This window comes from Eptatretus burgeri, chromosome 2, assembly GCF_056783735.1.
Source record: "Eptatretus burgeri isolate ZD-2024b chromosome 2, Ebu_testis_v1, whole genome shotgun sequence".
Taxonomy (NCBI): Eukaryota; Metazoa; Chordata; class Myxini; order Myxiniformes; family Myxinidae; genus Eptatretus; species Eptatretus burgeri.
This window is the reverse complement of record NC_140962.1, coordinates 20,875,164-20,889,626: the sequence shown is the minus strand read 5'-3', so window position 1 is coordinate 20,889,626 and position 14,463 is coordinate 20,875,164. Positions and strand designations below refer to the sequence as shown.

The following is a 14,463-nucleotide window of genomic DNA, read 5'->3' as shown; positions in this document are numbered from 1 at the left end:
TGCCTTTCACATATTTAGACCATTTTGCTTGCTTAAATTATTTAAATGTACTGTATTTGTGCTCAAAACACTTTGAATTTTAAATTGGAGTCATGCACTCAAATTTGGGAAGGGAAAAAATAAGTTAAAAAAACAAAAAAACAAAAAAAAAACAAGGAAACATCAAAAAAAAAAAAAAGACAATTTTATTTTACACTTTGGCCATAAACAAAACCATGTGCAATCTGCTTTTAAAACCCAAGCGTACAATAAAACGGTCATGTTTAAACATAGCATTTTATTCCATATAAAAAGGTATTTATGTGCGATAAACTCTGAGAATGATTTGTTAACTTGTGGCCAGGCCAAGCATAAAATCTGAGACAATTTCATTCTGAACATATACTTTATCCCAAAGTTCTATAAACCTTCATTAAATATAAATATATATATATATATATATATATATATATATATATATATATATATAAATATATATATATATATATATATTACCTTTCAGTCAAAAAGTAAAGCTTAAAAGTTGCTTGCATCCCTGAAATGAGAAAAATAAATATCGGTCGCTCTATCTTTTAGTGACTGGGATGCATGTCGCGAGTTGTGTACACAATCAACCTTTTTGAAACCAGCCTGTGACACATATTTTGCAGTGCAAGACCTCAATTTATAGCAAAATGGCGTGGTAATAGCCATATTGTTCACCCAATGGAAACGGTCCTCCCGTCTCCAGCAGTCTCGCATTTGGTGGGATGTAGAAGGACCAAGACGAACATTTTCATTGTTGTACCAAGCCTGAAAGGGGAAGTTTACATTTATGAAATACATTCCACACTTCAGCTTGGACTCCCTATCAGAGGAGAAATGAAAACGAACCTGCTTGTGGTACACACTGTTGGGATTGAAGATGGTGGGGATCGGGTACGAGACATATTCGGCTCCCTCTTTGTCAGTGTCGAAATCTGTATCGTCCGAAGCAGAGCTGGAGCAGATAGATGAGCAGGCAGATGAGCCAGAGTGGTAATCGGAGGTAGCCCTGTCCACAGCAGAGGATATAGAAGCGGAAATTCCTGGTGTGGCATTTGGAAAGCGGGCGACAGAGAAAGGGCAGCTCCGTTCTCCGTACCTAGAGTGGGTGGGGTTTCAGAATTTGGGACATTAGCATGAGCAAGCCCTGTTGCAGGCAAGACAGTTTAAACTTGGAGATCTTGTCCTAAACTTTCTGCAGTCTAGTCAGATCAGTCAGCAAACTTTCACATTGAAAATTGATGGTTCTGAAGCTTACATCACGAGTGGTACACATTTACACACGTAGCTTTGACATGAGAACTGTTCCATGAAACCAAGCATGTCCATTCCATTAAGCCTGTTTTGTACACTGGCAACAAACCTATTAGCATCGGATCAGCATAGTCATCCTCACCAAAATAACTCATATGGGCAAACATACAAATCATTGGTATTACTTGACATTACAATTGGTAGCATACAATTCAAAAAAGTTCCACAGGAAGTGGTGACATGGTGGCCTGGACACTGGATGGCGATGTCACCAGATGCAAATTTTGATTCTAATCTTAAAACTCACCTGCAGCTCACCTCTCCAGGATCCACCCAGATAGTGAGCTCCTGTGGGAGACCGAGCAGGTTGTAGGGGACATGCACAGCATGGCATGCATCCAGGAACAGTGGTTCCACAGGCTGAGAAGTGGATATGCGAAGACATCTTGGAAAGGATAGTGAAGGGGGAAGGAGGTGGATGAGAAAGGTCTGGAACCCACCACTATGCAGAAAACCCAACCTTTACCATAACTCGAGTTCAAAGAACAGGTTACCGCACAGTGTTCAAATGTATACTTCAATTTAAATTGAATAATGATTTTAAAGATCGTTCAAAAAATTCCAGAAGTTTAGCATTATTGAAGTCTTATACACCAACCAATAGAACATGTCCGAGCACTGATGAACGGAAGGGTGCTGGAAGTGACAAGGTGTTTTTTTGTTCTTGAGTGTTCAAGAAAACAATATAATTTAAATTAAATAAATATTTTAAAAGTTGTATGTGTGTCATGGTGCGCGCGTCATGGTGCGCGCCTCCTCCATAACTATGAAACATAGCAGCCTGAAAATTTGCATGCATACGAAAAAACCTCCTACGAAATATGAAGGGTTAATTAAAACACACCTTTTGAAGTTAATTAACAGCCTTATTTAATTGCATCCTTCACCAGGCATTTCTTGGGTAACCTTGCTGAGGTCTGAGATCTGAGGCCACCATGTTTTTTGGCCTGCTCAACCTTGCCCAGACTTGGAACAGGCCACAACAATTTCTTAATCTTCCCCCCCTCCCCCCCCCACTTGTATTATCGAATGCCTGTTCATCATAGCTATGAATCGCTGGGTACTTTGCAATGCTTATAAATGCCCGGAGACACCAGTGTTTGTTTTATTTCATTTCCGCACATGTGATCACCATGAGTATCTCTTAAATTAAGGAGAATTACAAAATTTAAACTCCGGGATCGAACTTACAAGCAGTTCCGACTCCTTGAAAAGTGGTCATTTGTCCAATTCGGACATATTTGACATATCGGTATCTCCAGGAGGTGCACGTTTAACATGACGGTTCGGTGATTGCCAATTGCATACCAAGGGAGCCGTTTCCTATTAACCGTGTCGTTGGGTTGCTTAAGTCAGTGCTCTACAATAATCGCACTGTCACTAAATGTTGTATGTAAAGTTAAGCCCAAAATTATTCCTAACTGATGAAAAAAATCTGAGAGTTTTGCATTTATCTCATACCGACAAGCTGGAGTGGTGGAACTTTCACTTCACCCAAGGACATTAAGTTGGTATGTACAAATCCACATATATTTTGGCTCAACATTATTAGCATAACAATAGAAATGTTAAGATTTCTGTTTTTATGCCTGTCCAAAATTATTCATACCCCATACCAAGTCTCAGAATTGAGGCCAATGTTTGTGATAATGCACATGCTTTTGATATTCCTAAGATTCCTTATAATGTTATACAATTATTCCAAGATGGGTGCAAACAATCTGAATGCATCACAAATGTGGTTTATTGAATGGACAGTGAGGAATGTCATAGAACAACACTGATTTTAGACTATAAATTAAGGGGAGCTGATGCAATAATTCTCAGGTCATTGTCAGCATAGCAAAGAAGAAAGAAGTCAGTGAGGACCTTATGTTGTGCATTGTGAATGGTCACAAGGAGGGGAAGGCTACAAAGCTATTTTGAAGCAGTTCTGAGTGCCAGTTGCCACCATACAAAGCATAATTAGGAAGTACAAAGAATTCCACACTGTAAAAAAAAAAAACATTGAAGGACATGGTCGGAAGCCAAAGGTGTCGCCTCGTCTGGCAAGAAAAGTATGGCGAGAGGTCAAAAACAATCCACGGATCACTATTAAGGCTCTCCTGAACAACCTTGGCGAGTCTGGGACCAAGATATCAAGGCAGACACTCCAGCGGACGTTGCACAAGGGGGGTCTCCATGGACGCCAACCAAAAAAAAAAAGACTCCACTCCTCCATCCCAGGCACAGAAAGGCTTGTCTAGCCTTTGCAAAAGCTCACCTGAACAAAGATCCAAGCTTTTGGTCCTCAGTTCTGTGGTCGGACGAGACAAAAATGGAGCTTTTCGGGCACAGAGATGTTGCTTTCATTTGGCGAAAGAAAGGTGATGCATACAACCCGAAGAATACAGTCCCGACCGTCAAGCATGGAGGCGGGTGCATAATGCTTTGGGGATGTTTCTCAGCCAGTGGGCCCGGCAATCTCGTCAAAGTGGATGGCATCATGAAAAAGGAGCAGTCCATCAAGATTCTTGAGGAAAACATGAAACAGTCTGCAGAGAAACTTCACCTCGGGGAGCATTGGATGTATCAGCAGGACAACGATCCAAAACACACCGCCAAGTCAGTCAAGAAATGGTTCCGGGATAATGATGTAGACGTTCTAGAGTGGACAAGCCAAAGTCCGGACCTCAACCCAATCGAGAATCTGTGGAGGGAGCTCAAGACCGGAGTGATGGCAAGGAAGCCTTCCAACCTCAAAGACCTAGGGACCTTCGCAAAGGAGGAGTGGGCCAAAATCCCTGTAGAGACATGCAAAAACCTTGAGAGCAAATATAAAAACCGTTTGGAGGCTGAAATCACAAACAGAGGCTTTTCCATTGATTACTAAATGTGACTTTGAACTGATCTAAGCAAGGGTATGAATAATTCTGGACGTGACATTTTTTTGTAAATCTATCAATAAAATACCCCCGAAACAACGTATTTCTTAAAATGTCTCTTGCAGTGATTCTTTCAGCTGTTTGTCACATTCTTATGTAACTTAAGCCAGAAGAAACTCATTCCTCAAATAATACGATTCAAAATACTCCAAATTTGGTAAGGGTATGAATAATTTTGGGCTTAACTGAAGATCAACTTAAACAAAGTTCAGGGCTACTCGCCTGCGTTGACCACGTGTTGTTTTCGGTGCAACAGGCGGTGGCTGCCGAGCTGAAAATGACATTTTATTTTCCACAATGTTATACAACCCATGACTTCAGCATAGATAAGTACAAATAAAGATTAAACGTTTCGCTTTTGAAAGTTTCGTCAAACGTTTCGTGCATTGCATAGTCAAGCCACTTGGCACATTGTTCAACTTTCAATTGTGATGCCATTGTTCTCCACTTGAGGTAGGAAGGCAAAATAAATGATCACAATGAGAAAAAAAAATATTTTTTTCAGTTCTAAAGTAAAGAATTGCCACATCACAGTAGGAAAGCCAAGAGGTACACATGCTCACTCAGTGTAGCCTGGATTTGAATCCCAACCCAGATCTAAACTTTCCTCCCAGTGTTTCACAGGCCGGGTGATTCATCACTGTGTGTCGTCTCTCGGATGGATGATAAACTGGGCTTCACATCTACCAGAATCCCTCACCCCTTTCCATCCCAACCCTACCCCCTCTCTCCCACCCAATCCCACTCTCCAACGCCTCCGTCTCGCTCCACGCCTCTATTTGTCTCTCCCAACCCTCCTCCTAGTCCCCCATCTTTCACCCGTTGAGGGCACTGTACTGTAGCATGTACGAATCAGATTCAGAACTGACCGGTGGGGTGCAAAGATGCTGCATGTACGAGCTGTTAGTTTTGAATGCTTCCACCCCAGGTCTCAAAGGTGTGTGTGTGTGTGTGTGTGTGTGTGTGTGTGTACGTACACACGCATGTGTGAGTTGCTGTTGTTGCTTGCCGTCTCCACATGTGGGTGGGGTTCATCAGGTGGTGATCCAGAGACCTAACAGGTATGTGTATGTGTATGTGTATGTGTATGTGTATGTGTATGTGTATGTGTATGTGTATGTGTATGTGTATGTGTATGTGTATGTGTATGTGTATGTGTATGTGTATGTGTATGTGTATGTGTATGTGTATGTGTATGTGTATGTGTATGTGTATGTGTATGTGTATGTGTATGTGTATGTGTATGTGTATGTGTATGTGTATGTGTATGTGTATGTGTATGTGTATGTGTATGTGTATGTGTATGTGTATGTGTATGTGTATGTGTATGTGTATGTGTATGTGTATGTGTATGTGTATGTGTATGTGTATGTGTATGTGTATGTGTATGTGTATGTGTATGTGTGTGTGTGTGTGTGTGTGTGTGTGTGTGTGTGTGTGTGTGTGTGTGTGTGTGTGTGTGTGTGTGTGTGTGTGTGTGTGTGTGTGTGTGTGTGTGTGTGTGTGTGTGTGTGTGTGTGTGTGTGTGTGTGTGTGTGTGTGTGTGTGTGTGTGTGTGTGTGTGTGTGTGTGTGTGTGTGTGTGTGTGTGTGTGTGTGTGTGTGTGTGTGTGTGTGTGTGTGTGTGTGTGTGTGTGTGTGTGTGTGTGTGTGTGTGTGTGTGTGTGTGTGTGTGTGTGTGTGTGTGTGTGTGTGTGTGTGTGTGTGTGTGTGTGTGTGTGTGTGTGTGTGTGTGTGTGTGTGTGTGTGTGTGTGTGTGTGTGTGTGTGTGTGTGTGTGTGTGTGTGTGTGTGTGTGTGTGTGTGTGTGTGTGTAATGGAGCTCGCCCAGGGTGGGCTCAAAGCATCCACCTTCATTTTGGTAAGGGGTCACGATTCATGGACCAAGCTGTGAAGTTTTCTGTTCTCAAAGTTTTGTGCTGAGGGCTCTCTTCAGGATCGTCACTGTGCCCCGGACATCTTCCAACTGTAGCTTGCTTGTAATAATATTCCCAGGGATGATTTTAGCTCACCTGTAAAGTTGTTCCGGGGAGCTTATGGGATGGCACGTCATCCGTCCGTCCGTCCACAAATACTTGCAACTTCTTCTCAGACACTACACATGATTTCAATGAAATTTGACCACAACCTTAATCATCAGTGAGGGCATTTTTTTTTAAAAAGGGGGGGGGGGGGTCTGAAGGGGTTTACAGAGGAAGTTTACTGGGGATGGGAGGGGGGAGTAGTCCATGGGCTGGGGTGGTTTCTGTGTGACTTTTATGTGCCCCAAGTTTCTCTTCATAATATTGAAGTAGACCATGTGGGACATCAAAAAAGTGAGGGTGGACATCTGGGAGCCTGGTCGGATTTGAGAAAATGGCGTCTCAATATCAAGCTTTTGCGTTCATGAGGCGACCAAAAATTTGGGGTAGGGGAAACTAAAATGCTTATAATGCCACAACCATACATGATACAACTGCAAACTACCATTCAAAATATTTGTTTTTCTTCACTCGACATGGGACAATATGTAATTATCTGATTATTATGCAAATTTGCTGTCCAGAGGTCAAAAGGTCATGGAAATCGGGGGTTGCTTAAAATCCGACCCACCAGAAGAAAAATGTGAGTTACAGGCTGCCTGTACTACTTGAAAATGTTTGCTGGCTGTCAGAGGTTGCCAAGACATATCTCTATCACATGATATGCATTGTATAATAATTAACCCTTTTGTAACGTAAACATCAACTTTGATAAATGGTGCCATTTCAGAAAAAGCTGATTTTCCTTTGCAGCGGAAGACACATGCCACAAAATAAAGTAGTCGAACATTTTCATCAGTATGAATGTGATCCATCACCAACTACTTATTTCTTTAAGCTTAAATATCACTTAATTTACGAATTTCTTACAATATTCCCATGTCGTTAACCCACTAAGTCCTAAAACAATCACCTGCAGAGGGGGAGGGGGGATCGGAACATCCTTAGTCCATTCAGCAAAAATAAACTGATGAATTTGCTCACTTTTAGCAATAGTCTAGGTTTTTATATCCAAATGAAGGTATACTGCTGACTGTAGTCACTATTCCAAATCGTGCCAATTTGATAATGGGAGAAGGAATACATGTAGATGCCAGGAGTACATTTCCACGCAGCTGTGTCACATAAGAGCTCTATTCGGTTTTAGATACAACCAGCTGGATTTTTACAGCAAACATTCTCGTCTCCCATACCTTTGTACTTGCAACTGGGCAGGTCACTCTTTCGACATGCACATCTCTCTGTCGCACATTTCAAGCAAGTACAGTGAACAGCATATTCCTCGGGAATGGGTCTGATGGCCTTATCTGGATGGAGAAGTTCAACTTCTTCTTCAAATCCGTATAGGAGAGGATTCAACTCAGTCGTATTTGCAGAGAGAATTGATGTCATCACATATGTAGCATAAAATGCCCTTAGAATATGGGCCTTTATGGCATGGCTTGAAGGTGGCAACTTCTCGAGTGGGGTTTTGCTGTGGTGATAATTATGATCCCCGAGTTCATCCATTGTTGTGCAGGTTGTTCCATTCTTTATGACTTTCACTAGATATGATTCTGTTCTCTCAACTTCGTCAAAAGGTCCAGTTTGGATACAACCAAATCCTTGAAGGTAGTCTACTGGATTTGCTTTAAGGGCCACTTGCTTTGTGCCAACCTTGCTGGTGTAATCACACCCAGTGAGCGTATGCACAGCGGGAAGGACTTTGCATTGGTCAGGCCCTTTATCTGACGCAAGAGAATATATTTGGTAGAGTTTCCACTGCCAGCTTTCAACCACAGTTCATAAAGGCCCTTTTCATGCAGTACATCCCAGTAAAAGAGCAACAGCACAAATACATCAGTGTCTGGGGATAACACCACTAATCGTTGTATTCCGTGCTCCACAGCATGCAAGGCGTGGGGTAGAATTCGTGTATCTTCTTCCTCTATATCAATGCAGAGTTCTGGAATGTCCCTGCAATAGCCATCACAACAGGAAAGACATGAGACTTCGACAGATTCACTTGAAAAGCTACTCACAAATACCTTCAGGCTTGAAGGGGTCTCTCACACATGCTTTATGGCTGTCTGGTGCAGTAAAATCTCAACATTATGCTTGTTCCTGTTAGCTGGCCAGAACCGCTCCATCTGAACTGGTAAAGGTGTATCTTCACTGACTGCATTCAGTTCAATCGGAGAGATGGTTTCTCGTCGCTTTCTTTCCGAGTTTGATTGAAATGTCAAAGTATGAATCAAAGATATTGTTGTGAATTCGTGCCCGCCGGCGTGCGAATGGCCACGTAACTTAAATCGCGGCACGTCACCCACCAGACGGACAATTCTGTCATGACCCTCTCAGAACAACGCTGGGAGCTAGTCACTGGTGGGAGTTTAACCTCACCACGATCGTGCCAATTGCCCACGAGCAGGATAGGGTTGCTCGCCAAATTTGATCTACCTAAGTACCTGCGCAAATGGTCGACCGGGCGATCGTACCAGGCCACAGGCCGACTCCAGACATGAACCGCTTAAGCGGTCCGTTCCGTGCTACAGTGATAACCGAGCGGTGTTATCGTCGGCCTTGACGGTTCCGATTAATTCCCGGGATGTTGAACCCACTAGGTGATGCAAGATGGAGAGTCAAACAAAGGAAAGGACGCAGCGAAACGGGGAACAAGTTCACACAATTAATGCACTTTATTCACACACACACACAGAAAGCACGTATATACAGCCATGCAGAATACACAAAAAGCAAAGGCAAGAATTAAAAACAAATACGCGTACAAACAGCAACACTTAAACAGTTCTACTTATGGAGACTGGCGCCACAAACACACATACAAAACCCCGAAAAGAAAATGGTCACTTCCCTTTGGGCAGTCGAGTCCGCCTCCCACGACCGTCGGCGTGGTCACGCCTGGCCCCGACTCCTCTCGTGGTCTGCGAGCTCTCTCCGGCATGGTGCACGGAGCTCGTGTGGTCCGCTCGACGGTAGGGACAGGGTTTTGGGGAAACGGACGGGGTTTGTTCGGCGCTATTCTCCGCGCTCACGCATGGGGTCCCAGGGCTCGCGTGAGGATCAAAGGAGCAAGGCAGGAACAACAAGCCTGCGACCCGAACCAGAAGACCAACATGAAGACCCCCCCGAACCCTCCTCGTCCACCCCTTTTGTAGCGCGGGGCTCCGCCCTTTGCTCCACCTTCCTTCGAGAAGGTTCCGAAAAGGGGCGTTCCCTCACGATCTCCCTCCATGCCGCCCCTTGCGGGGGCCAGGGGAGTCAGTTTTTGGCTCTGGGCCAGAGAATTATTCCCCCAAAAAGAGCCCCCCACCTTTTCTCACCCTTGACCCCCGGATCGGATCGCACCTTCCCACATCGAGCGCGGAGAACTCAAACGGGAGAAACAGACGGGAAAACCCGCACGTCCTCGCAGTTCCTTCCTTGGCGCCTTTGTTTGCCGTTCGGAAGCAGACGTAGTGGCGAAGATGTGGTAGCATAGATGGAGGTGGCGTGGTTGTAGTGTGGTTGGCGCTGTGATGGGGATGGCGTGGTTGTTGAGATTGTGTTTGTTTGAAATAAAAGATAGAGAAAGAAAAACGACTAACTGTAGGATCACAGCCCGAATGGATCACATAAATTCCCTCTATACAACGGGTTTGGGCTAACTACAGATGTACCTATGGAGATCTCACCTGAGGGCCCTTTATGGTGTAATGCGAATTTCCACAGCCGTAACACTACCCCCCTCCCCTTTTTACAGACTCGTCCCGAGTCGTCAAATTCTCGTGTGCCATCATGTGTAGTTCTCCCCGAGTACGTTTTACCTATGGATCCCTGAGTGCGAAATTAATGTTATTCGAAACAGGGGCATTGGGCATGGCATGGCATGGCATGGCAAAGGCAGCAGGCAAACACAGCCGGCAGTGAAGTGACCGGCACAGGTCTTGAAGCAACACAGCTGCTGACGATCCGGCTGGTACAGGCCTCGCAGCAAAACAGCCAGCTGATGAAGTGGCCAGCCTTTGCCTTTCAGTGGAGGGAGTGCGGTGGTGCTGGCCACTCGGAAGGCGGGCTCAGACCTACCCTACGGTCTCCCTCCCAACCTATCGCCTTTGCCTGTCACTGCACCTACCCACTCGCTTAATTTGTAAAAACCAATTTAGCCCCAATTAATTTTTTTGTTTTATTTTCTATCTCCCACTACAATTCGACCCCAAACTCCCCTTTACTGTCCTTGTTCGGCTAAGCTATCGTCTCCAAGCCTACTCCCAACCCCTACGTTCCCTTCCCGGAGGGGAATGAGGGAAGGCTAGCGTCCTGTGTCGAGGCCCAATGAAGCCTCAGGATGGCCTCCCCAGACTTCAGGGATCTTTAACCCAATCCAAAGTGGGTCCAGCGGCCCACAACGTGAGCGAAGGGATGGAGGGTGCAGAGGGGTACACTTCCTATCTACCCTATCCATTAACCTTTAAACTACCCCAGGGCTTTCAACAAGCGCCTCTCGCTTAATCTTTCGGTTCCAACAGCCAGGATTCCCGTCGCCTGTGTTGGCCTCCTCACAATTTTGGGCCTTGCCCCCCAATTTTCCGCCCGTGCCCTCACACGGTCTCATTGTTGGGACGCGTGGCTCCCTTGGCAGGCACTACCCTCTGCCGATTCTCCTACGATGGCACCCCCGGGCACTACACTGCCTCCGAGCCTACAGGCTCCCTAAACACCGGGGAGTGCCCTCCCTGGCGACTCCCCTGAAACGCTCACGTGGCAGGCTGGCTTCCCGGGCCCCCTTTCCGAGGGTCACCCGTGCCCACAACACTGCCCACGCGGCTAATGGCACCCCGGGCCCCTGCATCATGTGGGCGCACCCGTGCCCACTACACTATCCCAGCCGCCCATGGACCCTTGGCCTACCGCGGCCGACGAGCCCGGTGTCCGGCGTACCCACTCAGCGATACTCACCATTCGCAGCCACGCTCCCAGCCCGTCAACAGGGCTCCTGCACCCCTCCAAAACAGGTTTCGAGCCTACTTCCCCACCAACAGCAAAACGACCTCCCTTTTTTCAATTTGTCTAACCCAGCTAACTCACTCTACACTGACCCCGGGGTCCCTTGGGCGGGAGTCACTCCTCCCCCAATCACTCATCGCACCATGCATTCCACATTCGCTCCATACACACAGACCCGCTGGCCTCACTCACTCACCAAGCACATGTTTCCACTTCACACTTCTCAACTCACATTGCTGAATCCTGCCACCCTGCTGACTACTTCCCCAAACGACCTCGTGCTCCCACGTCAACTCTTACACTCCTGCACATTCCTTTTAACACTACGTAGCTAAGCTACGTCCCCACTACACATCCACAATCTGTCACTGTCTTTAAATCCCCAAAAATTAATTTTCCCAACATAAATCTCACTACAATCCCTCTAACTAATCCATTCCACGGGCTCCACGAGGACTTACCCCTGCCCCATGAAGCCGGTCTAACTAAGCTAACCCTTCCCCCTAGCTACTTCCATCCTGTGCCCAGGACAGGGGGTCTTTCACCCCTGCCTCGGGAATCCTGTTCACCCGAAAGCGAGGCTTGCTTTCATTCTCCATTTCTTTTTTCAAATTTTGCGCAGCACCAGCGCGGCAACTCACAGCTCGCGCACTTTGTACCTGCCCGTGACGTCATGGCAGCTGCACGTGTCCCTCGTCCCTCTTGGACGGTACCATCCGGCAGGGATTCACCCTCCTGCCGGATTCCAACCATACACGCAGCCATGACGTCACCCGGCGCATAAAAAAGAAACACAAGCCTCACGTCTCGAGGGGTTCCCCACGCGAACACATGTACACTGCTCTTTGGAGCTTCCCACACCCGTCTGCGTGGAGAACCCGTCCGGTCCAAATCCGAAATCCTGCCTAACCTTTGTCTGTCCGCGGGATTGGCAACATCCACGGCTGGCGTTTCCGGACCAGGTTGCACTCCCGCAAGCGAGCACGTGGCGGCCTCGTGCGTATCACAGCACGAACCTCGCGCTCACTGCTGGGTAAACCTGGTGCGGTCCCCATTGAAACTACAGCCGCTACCCGGCCCTTGTCCCTTATCTGTCGCAGTCGTCGTCTCCATTCGATCCATGCACACATGCGTGTCACGACGCTCACACTCCACTCCATTACATTCACACTGGGAGATGACTGTCGGCATGCGGGAGCACGCAGCCGCATCTCCCTCACATACATGGTCCCTCTCACACACCGTGTGCTGGGAGGAACGCACTTCGGCACACTCGTGACCACCACTCACACACGGGGGCGCACTCACACCTTTCACCACACACACCGGGACCACCGCACTGGGGATTTGTGCCACCCAAGGGTTTCCGGGGCCTCGATACCCCCCAAGCTCATCGTGCACCCGTCAACAGCACTTTCCCCCTCAACTCCGCTTCGTATGACCGAACCCGCATGGTCATGAGTCACCTCAAGGGGGCATACTCCCTCCCCTCGTTCATGGAGGAGGCCATCCAGCTGCTCGCACCAGGTCCCAACACGCTCCGCGAGCTCGCCCCCATTGTCCTCCACTACTTCTGTGTGTGTGCTCATCTTTACCCCCATCCAATTCATCATGTAGTCTCTCCTCTACCGTTCCCATCTCCCGCGTCTCTATTATTAATTCTGCCGTCGTCACCTCATGTCTCATCTCACGTTTCAGTCTCCCCATTTAATATTTCCCTCTGTCACAGTCACCTTTACACTTCTCGCTCAACACGTCCCCAAATTATTTTCTCCTCACCTACCTCCATTGCGGGCCTGACAGCAGTTGCACTCCCCTCCAGCTCGTTCGCTCCCACACGTGGCGCCGCCATTATGAGCTCCCCTGTTATTGCCAACATTCTCGCCGTGCCCGCCTGCAGGCTTCGGTCTCTTTGCTGCATCTCACCTCGCAGTGTTTTCATTTCGTTTTTTATTTTATTTGTGTTTGTATCCATTTGTTGCGCATTCGTATCCATCTTGTTGTTTAGTCCGTTATTCATTTCCGCCAGCATTGCCAATAACTGCGCCATGTCGAGTCCACGGCCACCGCCGCGCCCATTTCGGGCCCTGGGTTCAGTTGGGGGAGTTAGTGTTGCTGCACAACCAACATTTCCTGCTCGGGGTCTCCATCCTGGGCCATGGATTCTAACACTTCGAAATCCATTCCTACTACCCCCAGCTCCCGGTCGCCTTGAGACTCCATCTTATTTCTTGTAAGGGGTTAATTTAAATTGCTCGTAATTTGGAGGGAACGGAGGATGAAGGGGTCACCTCGCACACCCCTGCTCCTTTCCCCGTGAATTTAGCTTGGAGGCGGGGCGGATTCGAATCCCACTCCCGGACACCAGTGTTGCGAATTCGCGCCCGCCGGCGTGCGAATGGCCACGTAACTCGAAGCGTGGCACGTCGCCCACCGGACGGACAATTCTGTCGTGACCCTCTCAGAACAATGCCGGGAGCTAGTCACGGGTGGGGGTTTAACCTCACCACGATCGTGCCACTTGCCCACCCGCACCGGATAGGGTTGCTCGCCAAATTCGATCTACCCAAGTACCTGCGCAAATGGTCGACCGGGCGATGGTACCACGCCACAGGCCGACTCCGGACACGAACCGCTTAAGCGGTCCGTGCTACAGTGATAACCGAGTGGTGTTATCGTCGGCCTTGACAGTTCCGATTAATTACCGGGATGTTGAACCCACTATGAACCCCTTACGTGATGCAAGATGGAGAGTCAAAAAAAAGGAAAGGACTCAGCAAAACGGGGAACAACTTCACACAATGAATGCACTTTATTCACACACACACACACACACACACACACACACACACACACACACACACACACACACACACACACACACACACACACACAGCCATTCAGAATACACAAAAAGCAAAGGCAAGAGTTAAAACTGAATACGCGTACACACGGCAACACTTAAACAGTTCTACTTATGGAGAAGGGTGCCACAAACACACATACAAAACCCCGAAAAGAAAATGGTCACTTCCCTTTGGGCCGTCGAGTCCTCCTCCCACGACCATCGGCGTGGTCGCGCCTGGCCCCGACTCCTCTCGCGATCTGCGAGCTCTCTCCGGCGTGGTGCACAGAGCTCGTGCCGCGCGTAACTCGTGTGGTCCGCTCGACGGTATGGACGGGGTTTTGGGGAAAC

At 47.5% G+C, this 14,463-nt stretch overlaps 1 pseudogene across 1 annotated transcript in view; it reads right to left on the bottom strand.

The window, feature by feature from the left end:
- Positions 1-572: 572 nt before the first annotated feature.
- LOC147031549 (protein BTG4-like) overlaps positions 573-14,463 on the bottom strand; it is a 102,795-nt pseudogene continuing 88,904 nt past the window's right edge. The window contains exons 10-12 of the transcript XR_015053406.1: positions 1,586-1,723; positions 874-1,123; positions 573-792 (exon numbers count right to left, since the gene is read on the bottom strand). The product of XR_015053406.1 is annotated as a protein BTG4-like (transcript). The remainder of the gene's footprint in view (positions 793-873; positions 1,124-1,585; positions 1,724-14,463) is intronic.